This window comes from Bufo gargarizans, chromosome 6 (assembly GCF_014858855.1).
Source record: "Bufo gargarizans isolate SCDJY-AF-19 chromosome 6, ASM1485885v1, whole genome shotgun sequence".
NCBI classification, from domain to species: Eukaryota; Metazoa; Chordata; class Amphibia; order Anura; family Bufonidae; genus Bufo; species Bufo gargarizans.
The window spans coordinates 117,330,590-117,348,078 of NC_058085.1; the positions used below are offsets into that span (position 1 = coordinate 117,330,590).

The 17,489-nt window shown below is 43.5% G+C and overlaps 3 non-coding genes across 3 annotated transcripts; all 3 read right to left on the bottom strand.

Annotated features, from left to right (window-relative positions):
- Nucleotides 1-8,712: 8,712 nt before the first annotated feature.
- On the bottom strand, nucleotides 8,713-8,784 carry TRNAC-GCA. The gene has a single exon. It is a non-coding gene; the product is annotated as a tRNA-Cys (tRNA).
- Nucleotides 8,785-8,978: 194 nt separating this feature from the next.
- TRNAC-GCA lies at nucleotides 8,979-9,050 on the bottom strand. Its single transcript has one exon. It is a non-coding gene; the product is annotated as a tRNA-Cys (tRNA).
- Nucleotides 9,051-9,255: 205 nt separating this feature from the next.
- TRNAC-GCA lies at nucleotides 9,256-9,327 on the bottom strand. Its single transcript has one exon. It is a non-coding gene; the product is annotated as a tRNA-Cys (tRNA).
- Nucleotides 9,328-17,489: the final 8,162 nt, after the last annotated feature.

Here is a 17,489-nt window from a genome sequence, read left to right on the forward strand (position 1 = left end):
ACCAGGTTGTTGGGGCTAAAGTCTTTTCCAAATTAGATCTAAGAGGGGCATACAACCTGGTCAGGGTCAGAGAAGGAGACGAATGGAAGACGGCCTTCAATACCCCTGAGGGCCATTTTGAGAATTTGGTTATGCCTTTTGGTTTGATGAATGCCCCAGCCGTTTTTCAGCATTTCGTGAACAGCATTTTTTATCATTTGATGGGAAAATTTGTATTAGTGTATTTGGATGACATTTTGATTTTTTTCTCCTGATTTCAAAACTCATAAGGAACATTTACGTCAGGTCTTGCTCATCCTGCGGGAGAATAAATTATATGCGAAATTGGAAAAATGTGTGTTTGCGGTTCCAGAAATTCAATTTCTGGGGTTTCTTCTCTCCGCTTCTGGTTTTCGCATGGACCCCGAGAAGGTCTGCGCTGTGCTTGAGTGGGAGCTTCCTGAGAATCAGAAGGCGCTGATGCGGTTTTTGGGTTTTGCCAATTATTACAGGAAGTTTATTTTGAATTATTCCTCTATTGTTAAACCACTCACTGATATGACCAGAAAGGGGGTAGATTTTTCTTCTTGGTCAGTAGAGACGCGTAAGGCTTTTTCTAATATCAAGGAGAGTTTTGCTTCCGCTCCCATCTTGGTGCAACCTGATATTTCTTTACCCTTCATAGTTGAGGTTGATGCTTCTGAGGTGGGTGTGGGGGCGGTCTTGTCTCAGGGTTCCTCTCCTGCCAAATGGCGACCGTGTGCCTTTTTCTCGAAAAAACTCTCCTCCGCAGAGAGAAATTACGATGTGGGAGATAGGGAATTGTTGGCCATCAAGTTGGCTTTTGAGGAATGGCACCATTGGCTAGAGGGAGCCAGACACCCTATTACCGTATTTACTGACCATAAAAATCTGGCCTACTTGGAGTCAGCCAAGCGTCTGAACCCGAGACAGGCCAGATGGTCTTTGTTCTTTTCTAGGTTTAATTTTGTGGTCACGTTCCGCCCTGGAGTTAAGAATGTGAAGGCAGATGCCCTGTCACGTTGTTTTTCGGGAGGCGGGAATTTTGAAGACCCGGGTCCCATTTTGGCTGAAGGTGTGGTGGTCTCTGCTCTTTTTTCTGAATTGGAGGCAGAGGTGCAGGCAGCCCAGTCAGAGGCTCCTGATCTTTGTCCTCCTGGGAGGTTGTTTGTGCCTCTCGCTTTAAGACACAAGATTTTTAAGGAACACCACGATACGGTCCTTGCTGGGCACCCGGGGGCAAGAGCCACACTGGATCTCATCGCTCGGAGATTCTGGTGGCCTGCGCTTCGTAAGTCGGTTGAGGGTTTTGTGGCAGCCTGCGAGACTTGCGCTCGTGCTAAAGTCCCTCATTCACGGCCATCAGGTCCTCTCCTTCCCTTACCCATTCCTTCCCGTCCTTGGACACATCTGTCCATGGACTTTATAACGGACCTGCCTCGTTCCTCGGGGAAGACTGTGATTCTGGTGGTGGTGGACCGTTTTAGCAAAATGGTGCATTTCATCCCTTTTCCTGGTTTGCCCAATGCTAAGACGCTGGCGCAGGCATTTATTGATCACATTGTCAAATTGCATGGTATTCCTTCAGACATAGTCTCTGATAGGGGCACGCAGTTTGTTTCCAGATTCTGGAAGGCTTTCTGTTCTCGCTTGGGCGTTCGGTTGTCATTCTCTTCTGCTTTCCACCCGCAGTCGAATGGCCAGACAGAGTGCGTCAATCAGAATCTGGAGACATATCTGCGCTGTTTTGTGGCGGAGAATCAAGAGGATTGGTGTTCTTTTTTGTCCCTTGCTGAGTTTGCTTTAAATAACCGTCGTCAGGAGTCCTTTGATAAGTCACCATTTTTTGGTGCATATGGGTTTCATCCGCAGTTTGGGACTTTCTCGGGAGAGGGGTCTTCTGGTTTACCTGATGAGGACAGATTCTCCTCGTCTTTGTCTTCTATTTGGCAAAAGATTCAGGATAATCTAAAGAGCATGAGTGAGAGATATAAGCGTGTGGCAGATAAGAGACGTGTGCTTGGTCCGGACCTGAATGTTGGTGATCTGGTGTGGTTGTCTACCAAGAATATCAAATTGAAGGTTCCCTCCTGGAAGTTGGGTCCTAGGTTTATTGGGCCTTACAAAATCCTGTCTGTCATCAATCCTGTTGCCTACCGTCTTGATCTTCCTCAGATCCATAATGTTTTTCATAAGTCCTTATTGAAACCTTATGTTCAACCCATTGTACCCTCGCCTTTGCCTCCTCCTCCGATTATGGTTGATGGGAATCTTGAATTTCAGGTCTCTAGGATTGTGGATTCTCGTCTTGTCCGCGGTTCTCTTCAGTACCTTGTTCATTGGGAGGGTTATGGTCCTGAGGAGAGGATGTGGGTCCCAGTGACGGACATTAAGGCCTCTCGTCTCATCAGGGCTTTCCATAGGTCCCATCCTGAGAAGGTGGGGTCTGAGTGTCTGGAGTCCACTCGTAGAGGGAGGGGTACTGTCACAACCAGACAGCTGAGAAGCTCTGACAGAGGCCTTTCAGAACCTCCTCCTTGAGTTCTCTTTGTTGTGCTGTTCAGTTCCTCATCTCGTTAGCCTCTCTCAGCTGTCATGGAGTTAGACTGATTGCTTCCCTTTAAATTCCTCCCCATGGTGCATTACTGGGCGGCTTATACTTCTTCCTGGAGTGTGTGTGCATGCTGATCTTGTTTTCCAGTCTGATACAAAGTTAAGTGCTGAACATTTATCTGTTATTTTCTGTTTGCTGGATCCCAGGTGATCCTGACTCCCTCCGTGTCTGGTGTAGGGAGCCGGTGGTCGTGTCCCCTCACTATTGTAGGGTGTTCAGGGGTTATATAGTCGAGGTACGTGGATATGCAACCTTCCACCTTTCGGATCTTTGCATAGGCTGAGCAGCCAGGGAAAGTCTCAGGTCTTGTGCAGGGGTCTCCCTTTTGGTTCCTTAGCTTTGGATCCACTCAGTCATATATGCATGTTGCTTTGTCTTGTTTCCTGTACACAGTCCGTGACAGTAAGGCTCCATTCAGACATTTTTTTTGCCCAAGTTAGCGGAAATTGATTTTTTTTTTTTTAAGTCTCATATTCCACTAACTTGTGTCAAAAAATTAAATCTCACATGAACTCACCATACCCCTCACGGAATCCAAATGCATAAAATTTTTTAGACATTTATTTTCCAGATTTCTTCTCACGCTTTAGGGCCCCTAAAATGCCAGGGCAGTATAAATACCCCACATGTGACCCCATTTCGGAAAGAAGACACCCCAAGGTATTCGCTGAGGGGCATATTGAGTCCATGAAAGATTGAAATTTTTGTCCCAAGTTAGCGGAAAGGGAGACTTTGTGAGAAAAAAAAAATATATCAATTTCCGCTAACTTGTGCCCAAATTTTTTTTCGATGAACTTGCCATGCCCCTCACAGAATACCTTGGGGTGTCTTCTTTCCAAAATGGGGTCACATGTGGGGTATTTATACTGCCCTGGTATTTTAGGGGCCCGAAAGCGTGAGAAGAAGTCTGGGATCCAAATGTCTAAAAATGCCCTTCTAAAAGGAATTTGGGCCGCTTTGCGCATCTAAACTGCAAAAAGTGTCACACATGTGGTATCGCCGTACTCAGGAGAAGTTGGGAAATGTGTTTTGGGGTGTCATTTTACATATACCCATGTTGGGTGAGATAAATATATTGGTTAAATGCCAACTTTGTATAAAAAAATGGGAAAAGTTGTCTTTTGCTAGGATATTTCTCTCACCCAGCATGGGTATATGTAAAATGACACCCCAAAACACATTCCCCATCTTCTTCTGAGTACGGCGATACCACATGTGTGACACTTTTTTGCCGCCTAGGTGGGCAAAGGGGCACACATTCCAAAGAGTACCTTTAGGATTTCACAGGTCATTTTTTACACATTTTGATTTCAAACTACTTACCACACATTAGGGCCCCTAGAATGCCAGGGCAGTATAACTACCCCACAAGTGACCCCATTTTGGAAAGAAGACACCCCAAGGTATTTCGTGATGGGCATAGTGAGTTCATGGAAGTTTTTATTTTTTGTCACAAGTTAGTGGAATATGAGACTTTGTAAGAAAAAAAACCCAAAATAAATAAATCATCATTTTCCGCTAACTTGTGACAAAAAAAAAAAGTTCTATGAACTCACTATGCCCATCAGTGAATACCTTAGGGTGTCTACTTTCCGAAATGGGGTCATTTGTGGGGTGTTTGTACTGTCTGGCCATTGTAGAACCTCAGGAAACATGACAGGTGCTCAGAAAGTCAGAGCTGCTTCAAAAAGCGGAAATTCACATTTTTGTACCATAGTTTGTAAACGCTATAACTTTTACCCAAACCATTTTTTTTTACCCAAACATTTTTTTTTTTATCAAAGAGATGTAGAACAATAAATTTAGTGAAAAATTTATATATGGATGTCGTTTTTTTTGCAAAATTTTACAACTGAAAGTGAAAAATGTCATTTTTTTGCAGAAAAATCGTTATATTTCGATTAATAACAAAAAATGTAAAAAAGTAAGCAGCAATGAAATACCACCAAATGAAAGCTCTATTAGCGAGAAGAAAAGGAGGTAAAATTCATTTGGGTGGTAAGTTGCATGACCGAGCAATAAACGGTGAAAGTAGTGTAGTGCAGAAGTGTAAAAAGTGGCCTGGTCATTAAGGGTGTTTCAGCTAGGGGGGTTGAAGTGGTTAAAGGGAACCTGTCACCGGGATTTTGTGTATATAGCTGAGGACATGGGTTGCTAGATGGTCTAAATCTGCTGATAACCAAGATAAAGTTGGAAGATTGTTCCTTGATGAAAGTTTGCCAAGTAAAGCTGTGTTCAACGTTAATAAAAGTCTGGACTCCATTTCTTGTACCAAATCCGTCATTTTAGCCATAGCTATAATAGGAGAGTAGAAGAAGAGATCAGTGGAGATTCACCATAAGCAGTGCAGAGGGATTTAATACTGATAGCCTATCCTCAGGGTAGGCCATCAATATGTGATCAGTGGGAGTCCAACACCCCACATCCTTGCTGATCAATTATTCTGCAATAAGGCCTCTTTCACACAAGCGTGACGGATTAGGTCCGGGTGCGTTCAGTGAAACTCGCACCATTTTGCAAACAAGTTCAGTCAGTTTTGTCTGCGATTGCGTTCAGTTGTTCAGGTTTTCGCGCAGGTGCAATGCGTTTTGATGCGTTTTTCTTATGTGCATGATAAAAAACTGAAGATTTACAAACATCTCCTAGCAACCATCAGTGAAAAACGCATCGCACCCGCACTTGCTTGCATATGCAATGTGTTTTTCACTGAAGCCCCATTTACTTTTATGCAACGCACAACTGATGCGTGAAAAAAAACAACCCGTTGAAATGAATGGGTCAGGATTCAGTGCGGGTGCTATGTGTTCACATCACGCATTGCACCCAAATCCAGCTCTGGAACTACTCATATTCATCCATCGTGTAGTGGACAGAACTGGTGCCTGCAGCACTTTTCACATTGAAGTGAACAGGAGCAGCGCCGCAGTTACCAGCTCTGTCCACTACATAATAGGTGTAGTGTTTTGGCATCGGAGCATAGTTTTGGCATCGGAGCTACAGCAGAAGTGATCAGCTGGGTTGTGGGTGTCAGGCCCCTGCTGAGTAGTTATGGATGGCCTATCCTGAGGATAGATAGGGGCAAATTTGGTATTATGGGGACCCTTTGGAACTGCAAAGCTCCACTCCGTCGCATCATGGAGCTCTGTCCTGATACACCGCGTGCTCCATTCCCACCGGACCACTCTAAGTTTAGTAGTACAGACTGGCCACTTCTACTACTTTTCTTCAGCTAGGCCTCACAGGTGGCATGTCCACCCTGGTTTAGTAATTTTTTGTTTTCTTTCAGCCAACTGCTTGTAGTCAGCTGCCCCCCTGATCTATGGACAAATTGCTTGGGGGGAATGTTGGTAAACTTTACCCCTGATGATGGATCATTAGTAATAAAATCCCAGGAAATCCCTTTAATCCATTTCCAACATCCACTGTATATGTACGGCAGATGTCTGCTCTTTACAAATGTCGCCCACTCAGGAGCTGAGCAGGCGCCATAGCTGCCAGGTATCTGCTGTTTTACATATAACACACCTGGTGGCTGTCCGCGATCACTGATAATGGCAAACATGGACTTTTAACCCCACAGATACCTGGCGACCATGGCATTTGAGTGGTCTTTTTCTGACAGCGCTGATTCAAATTGGCGGATTCACTTTTTTTAGCCACCTCACCCAAAAATTATACAAATGGTATAAATAGAAAATAAAGCTTGACTCGCAAAACAAATGAACCTAAACAGAGCTCCATACATGTAAATATAAAAGTTATGGGGGTCAGAATATGGCGATGTAAAGAAAACATTTATTTTTCTTTCAAAGTTTTTTTTCTTTTTTTTAAGTATTAAAACACAAGAAAACCAATGTGGTATTTCTGTAATCATACTGACCCGGGGGATGAAGGGTACAAGTAATTTTTACCACATGGAGAACACTGTAAAAGAACTAAGGGGGTCATTTATTAAGACCGCCGACTTAGACGCTGGTCTTAATTTCCCCTATAGCTATCAGAGGATCCGCCGGAGTTAGGCCGAATGCCCACGGCCGTGAGCAGTCCGTGGAACCATGGGCCGGTGCAAGGATTTTTGCCAACACAAGCGAAGCTACATTTTGGCGCCCCCCCCCCCCCCCCACGCTTCTCCTCTCTGTGGTCCTGGTATCTTCTCTCTGCTTCAGACAATGGCTGGTTTAAGGACCATATTTTTCACCCTCTAAGAAACACCTAGGTTTTAGAGGAGGATAATAAGAAAAAAATATTTCCATTACACCTCAGGTCAGACCAGCAATCAGACCCCCAATGTTAATCAGACCCTTAGCTCACAGCCCCAATCAGACCCCCAGTGTTAATCAGACCTCAGATCAGAACCCCATGTCAGACATCATCCCCCAGCCATCAGCCCCCAATGTCAGCCATCAGACCCCCATGTCACATTTCTCCCCCTCAATGTCACATTTTTCCGCCCTCCCCCAGGGTGCGCCCTAAGGCGGCCGCTTGGTCTGCCTTATGGTAGCACCGGCCCTGCTGCTGAGAGCCGGAGCGCACGGCGTCATTGGTTGCTATGTCGCCGTGCGCTCCCTGCTGCCGCCGCAATACAGTAATACACTGGTAGATCATACCAGTGTATTACTGTATTGCGGCGGCAGCAGGGAGCGCACGGCGTCATAGCAACCAATGACGCCGTGCGCTCCTGCTCTCAGCAGGAATCCAGCCCGTGGTTCCACGGACTGCTCACGGCTGTGAAAAACGGCCGTGTGCTTTCGGCCTTATGTGGAGGTGCCGGCCTCTCCATAACTTCGTTGTAAGGCTACTTTCACACTTGCGGCAGTGTGATCCGGCGGGCAGTTCCGTCGTCGGAACTGGCCGCCGGATCCGCCGATCTGCCGCTGACTGAAAGCATTTGTGAGACGGATCCGGATCTGTCTCACAAATGCATTGCAAGGACGGATCCGTCTCTCCGCTTGTCATTTTTTCTCATTTTTACCGATCTGCGCATGCGCATGCCGGAACGACGGATCCGGCATTCCGGTATTCTGAATTCTGAACGACGGATCCGGCGCTAATACATTCCTATGGGAAAAAATGCCGGTTCCGGTGTTCAGGCAAGTCTTCCGTTTTTTTTCACCGGAGAGAAAACCGTAGCATGCTGCGGTTTTCTCTTTTGCCTGATCAGTCAAAACGACTGAATTGAAGACATCCTGATGCAAACTGAACGGATTACTCTCCATTCAGAATGCATGGGGATATGCCGGATCAGTTCTTTTCCGGTATTGAGCCCCTGTGACGGAACTCTATGCCGGAAAAGAAAAACGCAAGTGTGAAAGTACCCTAAGACAGCTCCCTTGCTGTCTTACATTTAGACCATTTTCTACCCCTAAGGCTCTATTCAAACGTCCGTGTGTGTTTTGCGGATCCGCAAAACACGGACACCGGCAATGTGTGTTCCGCATTTTGCGGACCGCACATCGCCGACACTTAATAAAAAATGCCTATTCTTGTCCGCAATTGCGGACAAGAATAGGACATGTTCTATTTTTTGGGGGATCGAAATTGCGTACCCGGAAGTGCGGGTCTGCATTTCTGGATCCGGGCCCCATATAAATGAGTGGGTCCGCAATTCCGTTCCGCAAAAATGCAGAACGAAATTGCGGATGTGTGAATGGAGCCTAAACCAGGCCCGTCACCTTCCCCACCACGCCCACTTTTTTAAACCTGGCGTGAGCGGGGAAAAGTCGCAGATTGCGGCACAAACTATATAGGTGTATTTCTGGTTAATAAATGACCCCCTAAACCCATAAATATATATATTTTTTCATCTATGTGAACGGAAAAAAGTTATGGCTGTAGGAAGATAAAAAACTAAAATGAAAAAAATAGAAAAGGTAGGGGTTAAAATTCTTGCATAAAACCTATTTAGAATCAGTACTGATGTGGTGAGCAGTCTGGTGGTTTCTTTGATGTTCACACCTATGCTGTAAAATTACAAAGATTGGGTACTGTGGACAGTACTGATTTGTTTCACTGCTCTATACATATCTAGATATCAGTGCAGTGACACAGTATATTATGTGTTCATTAATGATTACCAGCAGAAAAACAAAACATATTTGAGGGGGCACCCGGATTTGAACCAGGGACCTCTCGATCTGCAGTCGAATGCTCTACCACTGAGCTATACCCCCTCTGCATAGTGCCAATTGTTGCCATTGGCTCTGACAAGATTTAGTCCATCAGACCGGATATGGCTCTGTCATTGACAAATTGCTCCTGTAGTTTCTACACTTCATATAATGTAAACTATTATAATCCTGATTTCTCTACATTATGAACACATAGTAATCCTACATTAAAAAAAAGAAGAAAAAAAAAACTTTGAAGGGGGCACCCGGATTTGAACCAGGGACCTCTCGATCTGCAGTCGAATGCTCTACCACTGAGCTATACCCCCTCCACGTAGTCGTGCTCCCTGCTTTTGCCTCTGACAAGATTCAGACCGGATACAGCTCTGTGATCGGTACATTGCTCCTCTGATTTCTACACTTTATATAATAGAAACTATTATAATCCTAATTTCTCTACATTATGAACACATAGTATTCCAATCCTACATAAAAATAAAATTAAAATAAGAAAAAAAAAAAAAAAAACTTTGAAGGGGGCACCCGGATTTGAACCAGGGACCTCTCGATCTGCAGTCGAATGCTCTACCACTGAGCTATACCCCCTCTGCATATTTGCCGTGGAATCAACCGTATAAGGCGGTACATAGTGACGTGTAATAGCGGAATGCGCTAACGTACATCCTCATGCACACTGTCTACACGTACAGGTGTCATAACACACAGTTTAGCGGCCATGTCGCACAGGAGCGCAGAGACCGTCGGCTTTCTTCTATTCCCTGACAACGGAAACGTGCGCGTTCCCGGACAGAACCGCCCCCTGTGTGCGCGCCCCCGGCACCCCCACCCTCCTCCTGTGTTTGTCACACGACAGCGCGGCAAAGAGACAGCAAGAGACTGCTGGGTTGATAGAGAGAGAGATAACGGGAGGAGAGCGGAGAGGGCAGGCATCCTGAGAGAAACTGTGACAGAAGCCCGGGAGATTGTAATCTATTGCTGTCACCCGTACGACCCGGCACCATGAACCCGAGCTGTGCCCGCTGCGGCAAGATTGTCTACCCGACTGAGAAAGTCAACTGCCTGGACAAGGTACTGCACATACCTCCCCGTACAGACGTACTGAACAGGTCTGCGGTACCGCCCGGCGCCGGGTGTGCTGCAGGACTGTGCGCTGGATATCGCGTGTGTGTGATGTGTGCACCACAGGGACAGAGTCCTCCATATAGATATACCTACACTATATACTGGAGATATACACCATATAGATATACCTACACTATATACTGGAGATGTACACCATATAGATATACCTACACTATATACTGGAGATATACACCATATAGATATACCTACACTATATACTGGAGATATACACCATATAGATATACCTACACTATATACTGGAGATGTACACCATATAGATATACGTACACTATATATACTGTAGATATACACCATATAGATATACGTACACCATATACTGGAGATGTACACCATATAGATATACCTACACTATATACTGGAGATATACACCATATAGATATACCTACACTATATACTGGAGATGTACACCATATAGATATACCTACACTATATACTGGAGATATACACCATATAGATATACCTACACTATATACTGGAGATATACACCATATAGATATACCTACACTATATACTGGAGATATACACCATATAGATATACCTACACTATATACTGGAGATATACACCATATAGATATACCTACACTATATACTGGAGATATACACCATATAGATATACCTACACTATATACTGGAGATATACACCATATAGATATACCTACACTATATACTGGAGATATACACCATATAGATATACCTACACTATATACTGGAGATATACCCCATATAGATATACCTACACTATATACTGGAGATGTACACCATATAGATATACGTACACTATATACTGGAGATGTACACCATATAGATATACGTACACTATATACTGGAGATGTACACCATATAGATATACCTACACTATATACTGGAGATATACACCATATAGATATACCTACACTATATACTGGAGATATACCCCATATAGATATACGTACACTATATACTGGAGATGTACACCATATAGATATACGTACACTATATACTGTAGATGTACACCATATAGATATACCTACACTATATACTGGAGATATACACCATATAGATATACCTACACTATATACTGGAGATATACACCATATAGATATACCTACACTATATACTGGAGATATACACCATATAGATATACCTACACTATATACTGGAGATGTACACCATATAGATATACGTACACTATATATACTGTAGATATACACCATATAGATATACGTACACCATATACTGGAGATGTACACCATATACTGGAGATGTACACCATATACTGGAGATGTACACCATATACTGGAGATGTACACCATATACTGGAGATGTACACCATATACTGGAGATGTACACCATATACTGGAGATGTACACCATATACTGGAGATGTACACCATATACTGGAGATGTACACCATATACTGGAGATGTACACCATATACTGGAGATGTACACCATATACTGGAGATGTACACCATATACTGGAGATGTACACCATATACTGGAGATGTACACTATATAGATATACGTACACTATATACTGTAGATATACACCATATAGATATACGTACACTATATACTGTAGATGTACACCATATACTGGAGATGTACACTATACTGTAGATATACACCATATAGATATACGTACACTATGTACTGTAGATGTACACCATATAGATATATGTACACTATATACTAGAGATATACACCATATAGATATATGTACACTATATACTGTAGATGTACACCATATACTGTAGATGTACACCATATACTGTAGATGTACACCATATACTGTAGATGTACACTATATACTGTAGATGTATACTGTAGATGTACACTATATACTGTAGATGTACACATATACTGTAGATGTACACCATATAGATATACGTACACTATATACTGTAGATGTACACCATATAGATATATGTACACTATATACTGGAGATATACACCATATAGATATATGTACACTATATACTGTAGATATACACCATATAGATATACGTACACTATGTACTGTAGATGTACACCATATAGATATATGTACACTATATACTGGAGATATACACCATATAGATATATGTACACTATATACTGTAGATGTACACCATATAGATATACGTACACTATATACTGGAGATGTACACTATACTGTAGATATACACATATAGATATACGTACACTATGTACTGTAGATGTACACCATATAGATATATGTACACTATATACTAGAGATATACACCATATAGATATATGTACACTATATACTGTAGATTTACACCATATACTGTAGATGTACACCATATACTGTAGATGTACACCATATACTGTAGATGTACACTATATACTGTAGATGTATACTGTAGATGTACACTATATACTGTAGATGTACACATATACTGTAGATGTACACCATATAGATATACGTACACTATATACTGTAGATGTACACTATATACTGTAGATATACACCATATAGATATACGTACACTATGTACTGTAGATGTACACCATATAGATATATGTACACTATATACTGGAGATATACACCATATAGATATATGTACACTATATACTGTAGATATACACCATATAGATATACGTACACTATATACTGTAGATGTACACTATATACTGTAGATGTACACCATATACTGTAGATGTACACCATATAGATATATGTACACTATATACTGTAGTTATACACCATATACTGTAGATGTACACCATATACTGGAGATGTACACCATATAGATATACGTACACTATATACTGTAGATGTACACTATATAGATATGTGGACTATATATAATCAGTTAGATATGTACACTATATACATACGTACACCATATAGACGTGCACCATATAGATATATTTACACTATATACTGTAGATATACACCATATAGATATGTACTACATATATTATATACCAGTTAGCTATATGTACACCATATACTGTACATACGTACACTATATAGACATGCGCCATATTGATATATATACTCCATTTAGATATATGTACACTAGACATGTATAACATATATACATGATGTGCACACACTGCATGTTACCATGCTCCTTCACAGGTGCAAACCGCCATATCCTATAGTCCATGTACATTGTATATATCATGTATGTATATGTACACCATATAGGTATATGTACACTATATAGACATATACACATAATGTGCACACACTGACTATGCTCCACAGGCACATACCGCCATACATTGTATATATCATGTATGGATATATGTACACCATATATACATGATGTGCACAGGCACATACCGCCATACCATATAGTGCAGGGATGGCCAACCTGTGGCTCTCTAGCTGTTGCAAAACTATAAGTCCCAGCATGCCCACACTGCTTATAGCTATCAGTCTACAGCAAAGCATGGTGGGAGTTGTAGTTTTACAACAGCTGGAGAGCCACAGGTTGGCCATCCCTAGTGCGATCTACAACCTTTCTATAGGTGTGATACCTGCAGGCCTATTAGATCAGGAAACGACACCGCCAACCGAGACATCTTTGGGATATTTATTGGGCACTATCTGTCATGGCGGTGAAGATAGAATATGTGAGTCTGTATGTTTATCCAGTCAGTAAAAATGGGTAGAAAATGGCATCTTGCCCAAAGGTTTTATGGTCGCCTTCAGTGGGCGCCGTACTGTACGCGTTCTTGGTTCCCTGTGTTGTACATTGGCAGTCCTGTATACACCGTATAGGCGATGTACTGCGGTGCACACTCCCACTGATGGTTCGTTTAATTAACCTGATGTCTAATCACCTGAGATCCCATTACCCTAATAGGTGTCTTCAATTCATTTAGCAATGAATGTCCAATTACCGGATGACCGCGGGCAGCAGCTGTCGTCCTCACCCCCAGTCGTATGCCGCCCTGCTGTCATCTGGGAAGGCCACAGGTCTCTCCAGGTATCTGGTTACCTGCAGACCTATTATCCTGTACGCTACTACGTAATTCAGGGAATGGAGACTAAACGTCCGAGCTCACGTGGCTTCAGAACCAATGTTTCTTCCGGAGAATATTTATTTAGTGTATCCCCTATACACAGACAGGGTGTCCCTGGCACACAGCGGATTGATACACTGTCTGAACAATGGGCGCCTGTGTCCTCCTGGTGTCAGTTCCGTGCAGTACACAGGGTGGCAGGCTGCTGCCGGGTGGCGCACTTCCTGAGTCCTTCCTCTTTCTTAGGCCTGCGCCTTCTGCATCCCTCTAAGCTCGATTGGTAACGGCACAATGCCCCTCTATCTGAATATGCTTTCTGTGAGCGATGCCCCTCTCCTAGCCCCATGTGAATGATGGCTTCCGCCCTCCCCTCTCTAGCAGCCATGTATGCGGAAGTCAGACCATCCTGGCATCAGACGCACAACACTCATTTTCCCAGTATTAACTGTTTGATTGCCTGGCCGGCTAGATCCCTGTGTCTCGCTGCTGAGGAATGCCTCCCCTCCTCTAAAATACACTGATATAAGACCCCCAAATCTGCCGCAGTGTACTGCATGTCCCCTTACGTTGTGGAGCATTCCCAGCCATGAACCTTAATCCGTCATGTACTTGGGACTGAAGAAAACTTTTTGGCAATGTGGGTGGGGCTTGGCTATTGTAATGTCCGCTACTGGTCTACCTGTACATTCCTGGCTCACCTGAACTAGGCGGGTGCAGGGTGATCTCCAGTTTTGGACTGCTTGGGATTGTTGGAATTCTGTGTTTCTGGAGGGGGTTAAGTCAATTCACGGACCCCACCCTTTGCTGGGTTTGACCCTTGGAGTTCATTTTCCCAGGGCTAAAAAATCTTGCAGCAATCTCGCCTCCCCTCCCCCTGCTAAACGTCTCCTTTTGTGATTAGCTTCCGTTCATGTGAATAGAGACTTGTGCGTGTTTGTCTAAGCACACGTCTGATGTTGCATTTTCGTGTCTTCTTGAAGTCTCTTGTTCACGGGAAACCTGTTGCACAATAAGTTTCTTCTGGTTAATACTTGCTGGAGTCGGAATTCTTCAGGAGCCTCATGGGGGAGAGATGGGAAGACTGACTGGAGCGAGGGGCTGCACTGACAGCTGTTTTCCTGCTTCAGTCTATGGGGTTGCTTAGTTTCTCTCATGTATTGGGGCTTTATTCCCTCGATCGCTTGTTTATTGTACCGTCCGTCTGCTTCTCACGGCCATAATACGAGCAGACATAAGCATCTGTATTATGGCTGCAACCGCCAGACCCTGGCGGTTCTTGCATCACTATGGGGTAAGCCAAATTCGGATAAGTAGATATATAGGGGTAAGTTCGGTTATCATCACCGCAATCCAGATACTAAAATAAGGCCTCGTTCACGGTCTGCGTCTCTGTTTTTTGCTTTCCATGTGTCATCCGTATTTCATAGACACTACTAGGCTGAATATCAATTTCCAGGGCATATTTTAGCAATAAGGTCTCATGGACACGTTTTGTGGATCTGCAGTTTGCTGACCGCATAACGTGGTCGTGTGCATGACGCCTTATCATCTTTTTTTTACTCCACTTCTGGTCTTGTCTTCAAAAACTGCATTAAAAAAAAAAAACTAAATGTGTGACAGCACCTTAGGGAATGACCCCATAGTGTGGCGGTGTCATGCCCGCGGTTAGAGTACTGCAAGGCCGAATGTACCTCAGCGAACTGTAATTAAACTAACGAACATCGCACTGTTCAGGGTCTGTATTGTTAATGGCTGCGCGGTATGACCGTTCCGTGTGGTCGTACCTGTAGTAGTAGCAGCAATGATCTATAAGACATACCTGCACTACACAATCTGACCCGCTGACGTGGTGCCACACTCCTGCGCACTGGGTGATACAATTGCCATGGCAGTCATACCATGGAAATTATCGTGTACCAGTCCATATCTAAATTAGTGGTCCTGGGCATGGGGCGTTGCCACACAGTTGTACCACTCAGCGTGCAGGAGCGTAGCGCCATGCCAGATGATCAGATCACACGTGAAAACAAAAGTACAGGTGTGCTTCAAGGCAGAGGTGCACAACCTGCGCCCCCGTCTGGGCAGAGTAAGGCTACTTTCACACTGCCGTTTTGGTTTCCGTTTGTGAGATCCGTTCAGGGCTCTCGCAAGCGGTCCAAAACGGATCAGTTTGCATTCTGAATGGAAGAGGATCCGTTCAGAATGCATAAGTTCCATCTCCATTCCACTTTGGTTTTTGATCAGCGTTTTGATGTCCGTCTGACGAAACTGAGCCAAAAGTATCCGTCCTGACACACAATGTAAGTCAATGGGGACGGATCCGTTTTCACTGACACAATCTGGTACAATAGAAAATCCGTCTTGGCTATGTTAAAGATAATACAAACTGATCCGTTCTGAACGGATGCATGCGGTTGTATTATCTGAACGGATCCATCTGTGCAGATCCATGATGGATCCGCACCAAACGCGAGTGTAACCTAATACTTGTCTGTGAGTAGCTGCTCACATGTAGTTTCCATGTCAGGGAGAAGACGGCTGGCACACAGCTCAGGACCAGGGCGAAGGTTCTCATTTCTCCAGGTCATGGTTCATCAGTAGTAGTAAGGGAGAGTTCACATCACAGATCCATCAGAAGAACAGAAAAATAAAGAAAAAAAGGATCCTGTAAAAGAAAAAACATCAGTTATTATTTCAGACTGACAGAAATGGCTCAAGCGGATGCCAGATGTGCATAACTGATGCTCGGGATCCGTTTTCATTTTTTTTCTGTTCTTCTGACAGATCAGAAGAACTGAAAGATAATGGTGACGTGAACTTTCCCTAAGGGCTCATGCACACGACCGTATGTATTTTGTGGTTCGCAAAAAGCGGATTTGCAAAAAATCTGCATGACATCCGTGTGCATTCCGTATTTTGCTGAACGGAACAGCTTGCCCCTGGTAGAACAGTACTATCCTTGTCCGTAATGCGGACAATAATAGGACATGTTCTATTATCTTGCGGAACGGAAGTACGAACATACGGATACGGAATGCACACGGAGTAACTTCCTTTTTTTTTGAAGACCCATTGAAATGAATGGTTCCGTATACGGCCTGCCCAAAAAAAAAAACACGGAACGGACACGGAAAGAAAATAAGTTCATGTGCAAGAGGCCTAAGTCAGAACAACAGGACTTTTTCTTTAAGACGTTTCACTAGTCATTGACTCACTTTCTCATTTAGGATTTGTAAGGCCTCTTTCACACGGGCGTCATGTTTTTTGCCCGGATAAGAGGCGGGTGCGTTGCGGGAACATGCGCAATTTTTCTGCGCGAGTGCAAAACACTGTCATGCGTTTTGCACTCGCGTGAGAAAAATCGCGCATGTTTGGTACCCGAACTTCTTCACAGAAGTTCGGGCTTGGGATTGATGTTCTGAAGATTGTATTATTTTCCCTTATAACATGGTTATAAGGGAAAATAATAGCATTCTGACTACAGAATGCATAGTATAATAGTGCTGGAAGGGTTAAAAAAATAAAAAAGTTAACTCACCTTATCCTCTTGTTCGCGTAGTTCGTTCCCGGTCTGTAGTTTGCTAGCTGTGGGCTTGGGCTAAAGGACCTTTGATGACGTCAGATCACATGCACCAATCACATG